Genomic DNA, 17,508 nt, shown 5'->3' with positions numbered 1-17,508 from the left:
GGTTTTGTTGGGGGATGGTAATTCTGTGTTTGAGTATCCTCTCCCCCAAGAGTTCATGAGCCTCTTCAAAGAAAGCAGGAAATCGGTTTTACTACAACTTAACTTGAAAGCACAATCTATATATAGTGTTCCAGTTAAAAAAAAAAAAAACAGTGATCTATTTTGTTCGCACTCTGCTTTCATTAGAAAGATGATGGGATAGCTCATCTCTTGATGGGAATCCCTTGAAGAATTCCTTTTGGAAGGGGTTATGAAATAAGGGTTTGATATTCACATCTTTTGAGTAAATTCTAGAAAATTCTTGGAAAAGAGCTTCTGTATTGTCTAAAAGAGTTGGCATGTTACCCTCTGCTAGAGTAAAGAATGGAAGTGACACATCCCTCACATTGAACCCAAACATCCTTGATGCCGCAATTCTCTTTTTTTTTCCTTCTCTGATTAAGTGACCCAATAGCCAAGCCTGCAGAGAGAAAAATGTCTGCTTGTACTACTAATAACAAGATTTGTGGTATTTAAGTGCTTAATATGCATCAAGAACTCTACTAAGCACTAGGGTAGACAGAAGATAATCAGGTTGGACACGGTCCCTGTCCCACATGGGGCTCACGGTCTTAATCCCCCATTTTACAGGTTAAGGAACTGAGGCACAGAGAAATGAAGTGACTTGCCTGAGGTCATACAGCAGACAAGTGGCAAAGCTGGGATTGTAAGAATTGGCAGGGTTCGGCATCACTATTTACTGAACACCAACTTGCAGAGCATTGTACTAGGCTTTTGGGAACACACAATAAAAATAGTAGTGCTAACTCCTGCCTTCAAGGAATTTCCAATCATAACAAAAACTTGAATTTGTATGTTACCTTTCATTTTTCCCTGATCACTTTCCTGTCAATGATCCCATCTTAGTTTTTCCACATTCCTGTGAGATAGAGAGAGCAGGCAGCATCTCCCCAATTTATAGATGAAAAAACTGAAGCCCAAAGAGGGCAAGTGATTTGCCAAAGGTCACACAGCAGCTCAGGGTCAGAACCGGGACTAGAACCCTTTAATCCTGGGTCCCAGCCCTATCTTCAGTCCGCTAAATCATTCTGTCTCCCAATTATTTCTGCCTTCTTATCCAGGAGGTGATTTGCTTGTGGCCGGAGTGAACTACTAGAGAGAAGAGCCTGGCATTCTGGGTGGTCCTGTAAGGAATACAGCATTCTTTTTCACATTTCCTGAAGGGCAGTTAAGAGCAGCATCACTTTCCATCCTCCTTTCCTCAGATTTCTCCCCTTATAGTTTGCCAATCTCCCTAAACTTTGCCTTTGAAAATTCTACCCAGAAGTGTAGCAGCCTTAGAACATATGGATGGAGGAAGCCCAGCCTCGCATTTATTTAATAATAGACTTCACTGCAAGGTAGATATGAGAAAGCATACCTTTTGAGGTCATGCAGGTAGGGATTTTTTTTCCCCACGTAGATCATCCAGTATGCCTCCTGATTGGCCCAAGTTCTGCTTGATTGACAGTTACCACCTAAGGGAGCCGGCAGCTCTGCCTTACTTCCCCTTCCCCCATATTTCCCAGAGGAAGTCATCAAGAGTTGCTATGGTTGGAAAGCTGCACTAGAAATGTGCACCCAAGAAGCAATTGTTTGTGTAAACTGCTTTCCAGGGTCAGTTAAGGGCTTTATGGTAATAATAAATCTGAAGAAAGATCAAGAGAAGTATCAGCCTACCCCAGAGAAACCCTACACACAAAGATTTTCTTTTTTTAAATGGTATTTGTTAAGTGCTTACTGTGTGCCAGACACTCTACTAAGGCCTGAGGTAGTCAGGCTGGACACAGTGTCTGTCCCACATGGGATTCTTTGTCCTAATCCCCATTTTACAGATGAGGTCACTGAGACACAGAGAAGTTAAGTGACTTGTCCAAGATCACAGAGCAGACAAGTGGCAGAGCTGGAATGAGAACCCCAGGCCCGGGTTCTATTTACTAGGCCACACTGCTTCAGGATCAGAGCCGGGACTGGAACCCTGGTCTCCTGGGTCCCAGCTCTATTGTTTTTCCACTGAAACATCCTGAGTCAAACGTGGTCGCACGAAGCAGCACGCTGGCCAGTGATGGAACGATAGGCAAGGAAGTAGAAAATGAGATTACAAAGACCAGCACATCCTTTGGGAGATTGTGTTTCAGACCAAATTGAAGATAGATAGTTGAGAGAGACAAGCCCCTTCCACCATATCTAACTCTAAATCTGACTCCGAGAGGTTCCATCAGCAACAATCCTCAGGCTAAATCCAACACTGAGTGGCAAGCTACGATCACAAACAATCGAGGCCTTGAATGCAGTCAGTCTTCTAGCACTGTAGCACTGAAGCTTTGCTCATCTTAACACAGCTGCGCTGGGAGGAAATGGAATAAGAGTAGGATCCGCCAACAGCTGTTTTTTGGTGATCTGAAATTAGATAACCGAAAACAAGGGGGACGGAGGAACTGTTTTAAGAAGATAGTGAAGAAGGGCCTTAGGTAACACCTCAACTCAGGTGAAATCTGGGAGATCCTTGTGGCAGGCAGACCAGCACCTTCACAGCAATCACAAAGGGAACCGCTTGGTTTGAACAGAAGTTCCAAAGAATTGTGAAGCAGGATGGCAAAAGTGAAAACAGTCCAAGTCGCCAGAACAACAAGTACAGCAGCACAACCAAAGACAGTTAACGAGTGTGCACTGTAAGGTTGGGATTGTGAGTCCCAGGTTGCCCTCTTCAGATACAAACACACACACACACACACACACACACACACACACACACACACGATGATGGATTAAAGAATAGCCATTCATATTTACATAACCAAGTTATCATGCCCTATAACCTATTCATTCATTCATTCAGTCGTATTTATTGAGCGCTTACTGTGTGCAGAGCACTGTACTAAGCACTTGGGAAGTACAAATTGGCAACATATAAAGACGGTCCCTACCCAACAACGGGCTCACAGTCAGAACTGAATTCTAGGTCCCGTATTTCTGAAATTCATATTTCTGAATTCTAGGTCCCATAGAGAAGCAGTGTGGCTCAGCGGAGAGAGTAGGGGCTTTGGAGTCAGAGGTCATGAGTTCAAACCCCAGCTCCGCCAACTGTCAGCTGTGTGACTTTGGGCAAGTCACTTAACTTCTCTGTGCCTCAGTTACCTCATCTGTAAAATGGGGATTAAGAGTGTGAGCCCCCCAAGGGACAACCTTATCACCTTGTAACCTCCCCAGTGCTTAGAACAGTGCTTTGCACATAGTAAGCACTTAATAAATTCCATTATTATTATTAATATTATTATTTCCCAACCTCCATTGCCTGCGAAATCAAAAGCATTTAGAAACTCGGTCAAATGTACTGCTGAGAAATTAACTGAGGAGATCGTGAATGGTAACCCACAGGAATGCTGGTTCTGTGAAGGAAACAGCCTAAACCAGATGGAGTAGACTAGAATACTTCAGTTATGCAATCAATTATCTCGATTCCTCGATTTGTAAATATTTTTAGATCTGTCGCTCCCATTAGAACGTAAACTATTTGTAGGCAGGGAACTTGTCAATTCTTTGTTTTCTTGATTCTCAAGAGTAGTGCAGTGCCATGAATGCAGTAGGTGTCCAATAAATGCTACTACTACAATCACTATTATTTGCATTCTGTTGGCAACCTCCTACTGCCCAGTTCCTTTTGGTCCAACAATCTATTTAAAACACTGGAAGCCTGCACCACAAACTACCGAAACAACGTCTTCACCCAGCTGCTGGGCTTACAGCCGAAATCTGAAATGCAGAACACGGGAAGTTGTTTGATTAACCCCGAAGGTGGCTGGGTCCTCAGTGATCATCTTATTAAAGAAATTCCCTAGCTGGAGTACAGAGCACAGTGATAGATGAGCCTGTCGGGTTTCAGACAAAAGCTCTGCTCGTCTCTTTGGTGGAAGAAAATTGCCCGCAATGTTCTGTTCATCTATAAAAATGCTCCCTGGATAACCAACTCACCGGGCCTCATCCTTGTCTCTGCCATCACTTAATCCTGGTTCACACCCTTCCTGTTCCCTGGAAATCATTTCCTGAACATATCTGGCAGACCGCAGCTCTCCCTATCTTTAATGCCCTCCTGAAATCACATCTCTTCCAGGAGGTCTTCCCTGATTAATCACTCATCTCCTCACTGAATATTACCCAACTGCCTCATTTGTACCACCTAAACACTTTGGTATTCACAAACCCCATAGCAGTTAATGTACAGACCTTATATATGTTATTCCTGCTCTTTGTAACTTATTTTAAATGCCTAACTCCTCCCACTAGATTGTAAAATCCTAGGGAGCAGGGTTCATGCATCTTAATTCTATCATACTCTCCCTACTGCACACAGTAGTCATTCAATTAATGATTGACTGATTCACTCTAATGGGGCATTCTCCTGCAACTTCCTTTTTGCCTTATTCTTCTATGTACCCCAGGCTGTTAATTAGCTACCAATTTTCACCTCTACAGGCAGAGATAAGTGCCGCATCTTCTTAATGAGACATGACTTGTCATTGCAACCTCATAGGAATGCAAAATAAGGACTCAGTCATTGAACCTGATTCTCCCATTTGTGCAGAGTAGAATCTCACTCAACCCCTGCCCCATTATCCCCTCTGGCCCAATCAATCAATCAATCAATCGTATTTATTGAGCGCTTACTATGTGCAGAGCACTGTACTAAGCGCTTGGGAAGTACAAATTGGCAACACATAGAGACAGTCCCTACCCAACAGTGGGCTCACAGTCTAAAAGTAGCCCAGTAGACTAGTGTGGCCTAGTAAATAGAGCACAGGCCCGGGAGTCAGAAGGACTTGAGTTTCAATCTCAGCTCCACCACTTGTCTGCTGTGTGACCCTGGGCAAGTCACTTTACTTTTCTGTGCCTCAGTTCCCTCATCTGTAAAATGGGGAATAACACTGTGAATCCCCCAGTGGGACATGGACTGTGCCCACCCTGATTGCCTTGTATCTACCCCAGTGCTTAGAACAGTGCCTGGCACATAGTAAGCACTTAACAAATGCCATTAAAAAAAAAAAAAAGTGGAGAAAGGTCTGGCTTCTGTTGACCTCTGACCCAGTTGCAGCACCCTTACCACAAAGGGTAGATGGAGATGGAGAATCCATTCATTCACTCAATTGTATTTATTGAGCGCTTACTGTGTGCAGAGCAGTGTACTAAGCAGTATAAAGTCTACCAACTGTCTTGTATTTTTCTCCCAAGTGCTTGATACAGTGCACTGCATTCAGTGAGTGCTCAACAGATACCTCTGATTGACTGATCTGCACCCAAGCTCTACCCCAGTCCTATAATTCGGCTTTATTTCTCCCATACACACCATGTCATTTATTCATTCAGTTGTATTTATTGAGCGCTTACTGTGTGCAGAGCACTGTACTAAGAGCTTGGGGAGTACAAGTTGGCAACATATAGAGATGGTTCCTACCCAACAGCAGGCTCCCCATCCTCTTCTATAACCATAACCACAGTCAGTCCACCCAGATCTGAGTAATTACTCCTTTCTCCATCTCCTCCTCCTCCTCCTCCTCCTTTCAAGACTTCCTGTCTCTAGACCAACCTCTTCCAGTAAATGCTCAATACTCCACTTAGTGCTTCTCGGAGAAGAAGGAGGAGAAGGGAGAAGAAGAGAAGAGGAGGAAGAGGAATGTTAGGAAGAGGAGAATGAGGAGTAAGAGGAGGAGGGGCAGGAGGAGGGAAAGTTAGGCAGAAGGAGGAAGAAGAGAGGCAGGAAGAGGAGGAGAAGGAGGCAGGGGAAAAGACAGGGAGGGGAGATGGGGAGGAGGAGATGGTTCGGGTACTTGGTAGGAGGAGCAGGTGTACTTTGTCAGGAGAATTTGGCCTTTTATAGCTCTGAGGTTCAAGGGTTCTGCTTAGTCTCAATGGTCTGTTTGCAAAACCGCGAACAACAAGGAGTGCAAGCCATCAGCCCAAATCAGGTTAGGTTGGTTGCCAAACCCAGTGACCATTTCTCCCTCCTTCCTCAGTCTTGGCTCCCTCTACGGGGCTCCAAAGCAGTAACGGCATCCTTCCCTGACTGACTCACACAACCCATACGCAATCAGTCGATCAATGGCATTTCCTGAGCACTTACTGTGAGCTGAGCACTCTACTAAACTCATGGCAGAGTACAATACAATAGAGTTCGTAGACATAATCTCTGCCCTCAAGAAGTTTGCAGTCTAGCGGGGGACACACTGACACTAAAATAAATCACAGTTAGGAGAAATAGCAGCGTATTAGTCAGTCAGTCAATGGTATTTATTGAGTGCTTACTGTGTGCAGAGCACTGTACTAAGTTCTGGGGAGAGTACAATACAACAATAAACAGACACATCCCCTGCCCACAATGAGCTACATAAGTGAGGGGCTAAACGTGGGGCATCAGAGTACTAAAGGGGTACAGGCCCAAACACAAATACATTTTGTCGTCGTCCCCAACATATAGGTACATTTATTTCAATTATTTATTCAGCTCTCTCCTGCTGTATTTATACTTCCTGCTAGATTCTTGCTCTTCCTGCTCCCAAAATTGTAGAGTTTTTGCTGTCTCCACGGTCAGGCTGTAAATTCCTCGAGGGCAAAGAACGCGTGTCTCGCGTCTGCTGTACTTTTCCCAAGCAGCTGGTACGGTGTTACGTTCTCAGTGCGCGCTCAGAAAATACGATTGGTTGTTTCACGGTGGTGGAGCAAAGGGGTTGTGGATGGCTCTGGGGGGCCGACATCCTCAGAGGCGTGAGGGGGACCCACCCAGCAGCGGGAGAAACCAAATCGGTTTCCGTGATTGGCAGCCTGCTCCGCTATCAAATCACCCACCAGTGGTCAAGCACTAGGATATAAACCTTACCAACCCAGAACCCCGAAGCAGAAGGTGAAACTGAGAAACTCGATTTTGCCAGCTAAAAAGACATCTCATCTGCACCCAAACTAGGGTTTCATACGGGGAACTGAGTCCCATGGCAAAGGGAGCCAGCGTGCTCCGATCCCTTGAGAAGCAAATGAGCACCTGCCCAATTGGCTCCAAAAACCCCCTCATCCGCACTTCCGTCATGCTTTGCGGGAGGCTGGGAGTGTAAAAGAAACAGTGCAGGTTTCCCATTTTGAGCATCAGTCAACTGATTTAAGTTTCAGAACCCCTAAGAAAGGGGAGGACAGGGACACTGTGACCCAGCTTCCCTGCTTTAATGCCCCACAGGACTGGACATACCTAAGATTTCACAAATCTGCTTTAATTCCTGCATCGCAGGTGCTACCGAAGAACATTTTGAATCTGGGACCCTTTAAACCTGCTGATGATATTTTCTCTTACTCCCCGCTTTTCGGTTTCTTTTCCTTTAGCCCCAAAACTTTAAACTCTCTTTAACCTTAAGGTATTTTCACTACAAGGGTTTTTCCCAGGTCTCTGATCTGCTGATGAGCATGCGGTCTCTATGTGAATGAAACCAGAACCTTTCCACTTCTGCTGTCTAGAACATTTTTTAATCTTCAAGGAACTTCATTCAAAGCCAAGATTTGAACTCAAAACGTAGCGAGGGGGTCAAAGCAAGTGAGTTATAGCATCGAAGAAGAAGCACTCACTGCCTTCTAGCCTAAGATCATTGCCTCTACAAGCATATCATTTCCAAAGAGCATTATCCATGCACTTTGTGTCACTCAGAGTGCTAGCTCCTTGCAGGCAAAGAATATGTCTTGTGCTTCTGTTTTACTTCCCACGCTCTGAATACACTGCATTGCACTCAGTAGATGCTCAATAAATGACATTTCTACTACAGGCATCTGGGGGAATGAATTGGAATTAACAGCATTTATTGAGAAACTATTATGTGCTGAGCACTGTCCTAGGCACTTGGGTGAAAAAGTAGCTAGTACAGTTCCTTCCATCAAGGAGCAGATGGCTGAGCAGAGGCAGCATCTGAATACAGGTAGCAAGTGGCCTCTGAAAACCAGTGGCCCTGTCCCATGCTTCCTCTGTGGTCCTGACCCATCCTCAGTGGCATAGGTGTCTGGGCAATAGATCCAAACTGAATTGGTGCCAGTCTGTGGCATCACCCCTTAAAGGTGTGGAGGGCCTGGCAGCAGTGCCCAAGTGGGACCATTGGCACTGTGGTTAAGAATAAGGGCCGTGGCCAGCAGCAGTGGGAGGGCCAGGAGTGGGCCTGAAGTAGCCCCATCCTCAGGGATACTTTGGTCTTTGGGGGTCTCCATGGCCAGTGAGGCAACTCACTAAGCCACGATCAAATCATCCATTTTAGGAAACTGGTAGATACATTCCCTTCCCACAATGAGCTTACAGTCTAGAAGGGGAGACAGACATTAACATAAATAATTATGGATACATACATAACGCTGTGGAGCTGAGGGAGAGGAGAATAAAGGAAACAAATCCAAGTGCAAGGAAAGAGGAAATGGGGGCTCAAACAGGGAAGGCCTCTTGGAGGAAATGGGCTTTTGAATTTGGGAAAACTTATTCAATCATATTTATCGAACGCTTACTGTGTGCAGAGAACTGTACTAAGTGTTTAGCATCTGTCTGATTTGAAGAGGGAGGGGGTTCCAGGCCTGAGGCAGGATGTGGATGAGAAGTCAGCAGTGAGACAGGTGAGATCAAGGTACAGTGAACAGGCTGGCATTAGAGGGGTGAAGTGGGTGGGCTGCATTGTAGGAGAATGTGGGCAGGGCTGGGGGTGGGGAGAGGGGGGAATGGCATGTAGAAGAATAATCCAGGCAGCAGTGTGAAGCGTGGACTGATGGTGAGAGAGGCAGGAGGCAAGGAGGTCAGCAATTCTACTCTTGTTCAGATGTTTTTCCAGGTTTTCCTTCTCTGTAGTGGGAATTTCATGTGATTGTCCAACACCATCCAGCCAACACCACCCAGCCAGGTCTCACAAGGCTTTGTGTTTCTCAAACATAATTAGTTATGTTAATGTCTGTCTCCCCTCCTAGACTGTAAGCTCATTATGGGCAGGGAATGTATCTGCCAACTCCCTAAAATGGATGACTTGATCGTGGCTTAGTGAGTTGCCTCCTTGGCCATGGAGACCCCCAAAGACCAAAGTATCCCTGAGGATGGAGCTACTTCAGGCCCACTCCTGGCCCTCCCACTGCTGCTGGCCATGGCCCTTATTCTTAACATGTTTTACTCTAGTTTCACAGACCAGAAAAATGTGGCCAAGTGATTCACCCTGACATGTTCTTTTCTAAACCTCACTGCAGTCTGCATCTTTTCCTGGAAATCATGTTGTAACGGGGAAAGAGTGAGAGAGAATCCTGTTCTATCCTCCTAGTAATTTTACCGATTCCTCCCAGGACTGATCTTTAAATCACAGGGCAGTAGAACAATAGAGTAAGTAGACACAACCCCTTCCCTCAGATAACTTACACTCTAGCAGGGGAGACAGATATAAAAATAAATTACCAGTAGAGGAAGCAACCAAGCATAAAGATATGCTATATTAGTGCTTTGGGAGCAAGTTGTTTCAAAGCTGCCTAATGAAATCTAGGGAATGTGTAGATAGAATAGGCACTCTCTCCATCCTGCCTCCTGTCCCTGACATCTTATCAGAAAAGTTAGGGCTTGGATTCAGAAAAATACCTATCAGTCTATCAATAAATCAGTGATATTTATTGAGCACTTAATCAGTGCTTGGGAGAGTGGAATACAACAGAGTTGGTAGACACATCCCCTGCCCACAGTGAGCTTACAGTCTAGAGTGAGAGAGCAGTTTGGCACAGTGGAAAGAGCTCGGGCTTTGGAGTCAGAGGTCATGGGTTCAAATCCCAGCTCCACCAATTGTCAGCTGTGTGACTTTGGGCAAATCACTTCACTTCTCTGGGCCTCAGTTACCGCATCTGTAAAATGGGGATTAAGACTGTGAGCCCCCCCATGGGACAACCTGATCACCTTGTAACCTCCCCAGCGCTTAGTACAGTGCTTTGCACATAGTAAGTGCTTAATAAATGCCATCATTATTATTATTAATATAAATCGTGCATCTGCCCCAGCACTCAATACAGTGCTTGACAACTAGTTAAGTACTTAACAGATATGACAATTATTATTATTATTATTCTTACAACCAGAAAGTCTTCCAGACTTGGACCCAGAAAAGTACTCAACTGAGTCATAGGAGTGAGTATAGTGGGGAAGGAGGAAGCTGGGAACCAGAGGACTGAGAGTGGCAAATTCATCGGTCCTGTGATTGAATCCCCAGAGATGTCCATGATAATCAATCAACAGTAGTTATTGAGCACTTTCAGTGTGCAGAGCACTGTACTAAGTGCTTTGGAACATACAACACAATAGAGTTGGTAGACACGACAATTTGAGCCCACACAAGTGAAACTCAGGAAGGCTGAGAAGATGTGTCACAAGGAGACGGATGCATGTGCAAATCTCTAACAGAGGATTTTTGAAATGAAGACCTCTCTGGTTTGTCACTCCTCCCTCACTTTAGCTTTCAGTTTCACACTTCAAGTCAAAGAAAACACTCAGGGGAGACCACAGGGTAAAGTGGTTTCTAAAATAAAGATTAGAGTTACACATATCCCAGTCAGGCTAACTGACATGGAATGCTTTCTCACTAGCATTTCTAGTATGTGCTGAGCAACTTGGCTCCTGCACTGCACTAAACGATGGACAATGGCTTGAGGATCATGTATCAGCTGCCCTCCCTAGCCCAACTGGGCTCTAAACCCCTCACTGCCCTATTTACTCCCATTGTGCTGTAAGGCCCCTGTACATCAATCAGTGGTATTTATCAAGTAGACTGTGAGCCCACTGTTGGGTAGGGACTGTCTCTATATGTTGCCTATTTGTGCTTCCCAAGCGCTTAGTACAGTGCTCTGCACATAGTAAGCGCTCAATAAATACGATTGATGATGATGATGATGATGATCAAGTGTTTACTGTGTGCAAAGCACTGAACTAATTCAGGCAAAACCCCAGCAGGGAGCCTGTGATGAAGGGCAAACAACTTCTCCTTGGACCCTCCCTCTCTTTCATCCCTTATTCCAAAGGAAAAGCAGAGAAAAGGAAGAGTAAGAGGTCCTTCTGGGCCCCAAATTGATAATAATAGTGGCACTTGGTTCACATACACTATGTGCCAAGAACTGTACTAAGCACTGGGCTACACAAAGATTGACATATCAGACATGGTCCCTGTCCCACAGAGGGCTCACATTCTAAACAGGTATTGAATCTCCATTTTTCAAATGAGGAAACCGAGGACCAGAGAAGTGAAATGACTTGCCCAGGATCACACAGCAGACAAGTATATATGCTGCCAACTTGTATTTCCCAAGCGCTTAGTACAGTGCTCTGCACACAGTAAGCGCTCAATAAATACGATTGAGTGAATGAATGAAAGTAGCAGAGCTGAGATTAGGATCCAGATCCTCAGACCTAAGCTCTTTCCACTAGATCACATTGCTTCTCAATCAATCAATCAATCATATTTATTGAGCGCTTACTGTGTGCAGAGCACTGTACTAAGCGCTTGGGAAGTACAAATTGGCAACATATAGAGACAGTCCCTACCCAACAGTGGGCTCACAGTCTAAAAGGGGGAGACAGAGAACAAAACCAAACATACTAACAAAATAAAATAAATAGAATAGATATGTACAAGTAAAATAAATAAATAAATAGAGTAATAATGTTCTCATGTTTAAAGAGTAGAAAGCTATATATAGAAATATACTAGTGGTACATAATTTATTTAAACTTCTTTTCCACAGTGAAGTCTCCCAGATTCTTCTGTAGTTCCAACTATCTCACAGACTCACAACCTGCACTTTCTATGGGAAGCAGTGTGGCTTAGTGGATAGAGCATGGGTCTAGGTGTCAGAAGACCTGGATTCCAATCCTGCTCTGTCACTTACCTCCTGTGTTACTTTGGGCTAGTTACTTAACTTCTCTGGACCTCAGTTCCTACATCTGTAAAATGGGGATTCAATACTTGCCAACCCTCCTACTTAGTCGTTATCCCACATGGGGCTCACGGTCTGTGTCCAATCCAATTGCCTTGTAACTACTCTGTGCTTAGTACCGGGCCCGGCACATAGTTAATGCTTAATAAATACCACAATTGTCATTAGTCTAATTACAGAGCCTTCACAAGCAGAAACTTCACAATGTGAGACCATAGACTCTTCACTTGAAAAAGCTATTTAAAGACATTCATAAGAGAAGTGTGCATCTTATGGCCTCTGGTATCCATAACATCTCTGAAGCGATTGGGCCGCACCGACATATCTATAGCAGCATGGCTCAGTGGAAAGAACACGGGCTTGGGAGTCAGAGGTGATGGGTTCAAATCCTGCCTCTGCCGCTTGTCAGCTGTGTGACTTGGAGCAAGTCACTTCACTTCTCTGTGCCTCAGTTACCACATCTGGAAAATGGGGATTAAGATTGTGAGCCCCACATGGGACAACCTGATCACCTTGTATCCTCCCCAGTGCTTAGAACAGTGCTTTGCATATAGTAAGTGCTTAACAAATACCAAAATTATTATTATAGTAAACTGGGACTTCCACCTGCTGGATGTCTCCAGTGCTTAGAACAGTGCTTAGCACACAGTAAGCACTTAACAAATGCCATCATTATTATTATTATTATTATCATTATTATTATTATTATTCTGATTGGCTGGCCAGGAGGTGGCTCGGCTTGCTATTGGCTGCCCAGAAGGTCAGATGTTGCTACTCTAAAGGAAAGCATCCTGGTTGAGGATCCCAAGGAGAGCTGGGTCCTTTAGGGGAGAGATAAATAATAACAATAATAATAATAATAATGGTATTTGTTAAGTGCTTACTATGTGCAAAGCACTGTTCTAAGCGCTGGGGAGGTTACAAGGTGATCAGGTTGTCCCACGGGGGGCTCACAGTTTTAATCTTCTAGACTGTGAGCCTGCTGTTGTGTAGGGACTGTCTCTACATGTTGCAAACTTGTACTTCCCAAGTGCTTAGTATAGTGCTCTGCACACTGTAAGTGCTCAATAAGTACGGTTGAATGACTGAATGAATAAATAAATACGATTGAATGAATCCCTATTTTCCAGATGAGGTAACTGAGGCACGGAGAAGTTAAGTGACTTTCCCAAAGTCACACAGCTGACAGTTGGCAGAGTCAGGATTTGAACCCATGACCTCTGACTCCAAAGCCCGTGCTCTTTACACTGAGCCAGAAAGGCTACAAGCCACAGGTTGAACAAGATGGGTGAAGGCATTCTGACCCCTTTCTACATCTCTTCCTTCACAGGCCCCTGTTGGCAGGTTCTCCATTAATGAATTAATTAATTTATTTATAATGGTATTTGTTAGGTGCTTACTATGTGCAAAGCACTGTTCTAAGCGCTGGGGAGGTTACAAGGTGATCAGGTTGCCCCACGGGGGGGCTCACAGTTTTAATCCCCATTTTACAGATGAGGTACCTGAGGCCCAGAGAAGTGAAGCGACTTGCCCAAAGTCACACGGCTGACAGTTGGCAGATCCAGGATTTGAACCCATGACCTCTGACTCCAAAGCCCAGGCTCTTTCCACTGAGCCATGCTGCTTTCATCTGTCTGTTACTGAGCATGCTACAACACGCAATCCACGCCGCTTGCCGGATTGGATAGGGAGGACACCGTAAGGAGGGTCTGATAGGATCCAAACATATGGCGAACTGCGAGGGAGCCGTTGGGGTAGCCGAGCCCCTCTGAGTCACGCCTTCTCCAGGAAGCCTTTACAAATTCACAACTAATAATAATAATAAATGTGGTATTTGTTAAGCACTTATTATGTGCCAAGCACTGTACTAAACACTGGGTAGATACAAATAATCAGATCAGACAGAGTCCCGGTCCCACATGAGGCTCAGAGTCTAAGTGGAAAAAGCACTAAATTCTTATTTTGCAGCTGAGGAAACTGAGGCACAGAGAAGTGAAGTGACTTGCCCTAGATCACACAACAGGCAAGGTGCAGAGCTGGGATTATTTTATCTGTAATTTCTTTGAATTTATTTTAATGCCTGCCTCCCCCTCCAGACTGTAAGCTCCTTGAGGGAAGGGAATGCATATACCAACTCTGTTATACTGTACTCTCCCAAGCATTTACTACAGTGCTGCGCACACAGTAAGTGTTTAATAGATAGGATAGATTGATTAGAACTCAGATCCCCCGACTTCCAAGCCAACGCACTTTCCACTGGGCCACACTGCTTCTAAACTTCCCACCTTATATCCAGACACCTACGTAAGCATTTAAACATTTAAATGTTCACATACCTTCAAAGTACTTATATCCATATATTTATACACTATTACATCTTAGCCGTGATTTAGTTAATTATCTGTCTCCTCCATTAGACTGAAAAACCCTTGAAGACAGGGGTTAGGCCTACTAATTCTTTTATACTCCCCAAGCACTCAGCACTTGAATTAGAGAAGCAGCGTGGCTCAGTGGAAAGGGCACGGGCTTTGGAGTCAGAGGTCATGGGTTCAAATCCCGGCTCTGCTGCTTGTCAGCTGTGTGACTTTGGGCAAGTCACTTCACTTCTCTGGGCCTCTGTTACCTCATCAGTAAAATGGGGGTGAAGACTGTGAGCCCCCTGTGGGACAACCTGATCATCTTGTAACCTCCCCAGCGCTTAGAACAGTGCTTTGCACATAGTAAGTGCTTAATAAATGCCATGATGATGATGATGAGGATGGTGATGGCATTTATTAAGCACTTACTATGTGCAAAGCACTGTTCTAAGTGCTGGGGGAGGTTACAAGGTGATCAGGTTGTCCCACAGGGGGCTCACAGTCTTAATCCCCATTTTACAGAGGAGGTAACTGAGGCACAGAGAAGTTAAATGACGTGCCCAAACTCACTTATAATGATAATGATAATGCCATCATTATCATTATTATTATTATTTGTGTCCTTTATTCACACACCCTCAGCCCCACAACATTTTTGTACATATCCGTATTGTATTTATCTTAATGTCCTTCTCCTCCTCTAGACTGTAAGCTCACTGTGTGCAGGGAATGGGTCTACCAATTATCTTATATTGTACTCTCCCAAGCACTTAGCACAGTGCTCCGAATACAGTAACCGCTCAATAAATATGATTGATTGGCACAAAGGAGAGTAGCTGATTGATGGAAATGTGGAATAGAGCTGATTCCCCACAATGGCCCACTTAATAATAATAATTATTTTTTTTAAACACTTACTATGTATCGAGCACTGTACTAAGCTCTGGAGTGGATATAGGCAAATTGGGTTGGACGCAGTCCCTGTCCATGTGGGACTCACAGTCTCAATCCCCATTTTACAGATGAGGTAACTGAGGCCCAGAGAAGTGAACTGACTTGTCCAAGGTCACACAGCAGACAAGTGGTGGAGCCGGGCTTAGAACCCATGACCTCTGCTTCCCAGGCCAGTGCTCTGCCATGCTGTTTGTATTTTATTCTCACCAGGAGAGTAGGGCACTGCCATCAAAGTGGAAGCCATTCACTCCCTGAAACTTGCCCCCGTTAGAAGATTTCATTGACAAAAAAAAAGACTGTCAATCGTCTTTACTTCGGTCACATACACTGCTCACACCACACAGTGTTTCCTCTTCTCTCAAAGACTTCTTCCACTTCCTTTTTGGCTTCTTTGCACGGGGGAAATAATTGCATAGTAGCCATTGATGAGCAGCAAGTGAAGCTTTTGATAACTAGCCAAGACCAAAGAGAAAAAAGTTCCCACAAGAAAACCCACAGCTGCCTCTATTTTACAGCCCACTTTATGAATGAGTACAGGAAAATTTACACCTGATGCATTAGCCTCCAGAAACCTGGATAAGGAGGATGTTGGAAATGGTCTAAGGAATTTCAGAAGAGGTACAGTGTTCTCCCAGCCATGTTGAATGAAAAATGCTTAGTGCCCAGCTTTCTTCTAAGAATTAATGAACCTGGGATGATGGAGTAGAGATTGAGTTGGGAAAGAGTGCACAAGAACTCAAGCTCAAAATCTTTGTCAGTCTGAAAGAAATAGGGAACTGAGGAAAGTAGCAGAAGGAGCACAAAGCAGCAGCATAGCCTGGTGGAAAGAGTACAGCCCTTGGAATTAGAAGGATGTAGGTTCTAATCCCTGCTCTGCCCCTGGTCTGCTGGATGACCTTGGGCAAATCGACTTCACTTCTCTGTGCCTCAGTTACCTCACCTGAAAAATGGGGATTAAGACTGTGAGCCCCTTTGTGGGACATGGACTGTGTCCAACCTGATTATCTTGTATCTACCTCAGGACAGTAAGTGATCTGAGAGAGGACAGTACCTAATTTAGCAAGAGACTATGAAGTAAGTAGCGGATGGAAAAAATACTCACTGAAATTCATTAACTTAAACACGAGAAGCAAAGAACCAGACTGCAATGCTTGTTAAATCACCTTTCATATTTCTACTCATACATCAGTGATAAAGAGACCTAAGGCATTTTCCTAAGCAAACTCTGGCACATAGTAAGCACTTAACAAGTGCCATTTAAAGAAAGAAAGAAAGAAAGAAAAAAAGGCCCCAGCTTCCAAGCAGGTGAATGAGTAAGCCATTCAGAACAGGTGGCCATCTGCTTATTTTTTATGATCTCTACAACCTGTCCCAAACGTTAATGCAAGACGGCCAACGCCATGGATGGGGACTTGGGAAAAGGGGCTCTCGTGCAGGAATTTGGGCTGAGGGCACCCCATATTTTTTGGGGGGGGGCAGGATATGCATCCTACTCCTGGGAGGCAGAGGATTTTGGAAGTACAGTGAGTCAGTCAACTGATCAGTAGTTTTTACTGAGCAACTACTGTGTGTAGAACACTGTAATAAGTGTTTGATCTATTTTCCCCCACCTGGCAGGCCCTTGCTGACTACACAGCAGAAGATGGTGGAAATATATGGCCACAGCTAAAAGCAACCTGCTCTGTTTCCTTCCCCTCGTCCCTGTTTTCATCCTCCTCCTCTCTTCCTGTTTCCTTGTTTTCTCTCTCTTCCCTTCTCCTGTTTTCCCACCTTCTCTGCCCCCTCCACCCTCTTTCCTTCCCTGCTCCCCTCTGGCCCCACCCACTTTCAGCCCTGGTGTCCCCCCAGAGGGCCAAGTGAGGGACTCCAGCCCTGGGAATCAGGAGACCTGGGTTCTAATCCCAGCATGGAACCCTTCCTACTTTGTGACTTTTGGCAAGTCACAGAGCTTCTCTGTTTCCTCATCCATAAAATGGAGAACAAATACCTATTCTCCCTCCCCATTTCAATGTGAACCCCATGTGGGACAGGAGCTAAGTTTGATCTGATTATCTTATATCTACTTCAGTACTTAGCCCAGGGCTTGGTGCCCAACAAATACTGCAATTGATCAAGCATTTGGTACAGTATTCTACACACAGCTAAGTGCTTAATAGATATTACTGATTGACTAAATTCTGATCACCTTAGTTTTAACCATAGATGGTCC

Source organism: Tachyglossus aculeatus, chromosome 18 (assembly GCF_015852505.1).
Source record: "Tachyglossus aculeatus isolate mTacAcu1 chromosome 18, mTacAcu1.pri, whole genome shotgun sequence".
Taxonomy (NCBI): Eukaryota; Metazoa; Chordata; class Mammalia; order Monotremata; family Tachyglossidae; genus Tachyglossus; species Tachyglossus aculeatus.
This window is presented reverse-complemented; position numbering follows the sequence as displayed.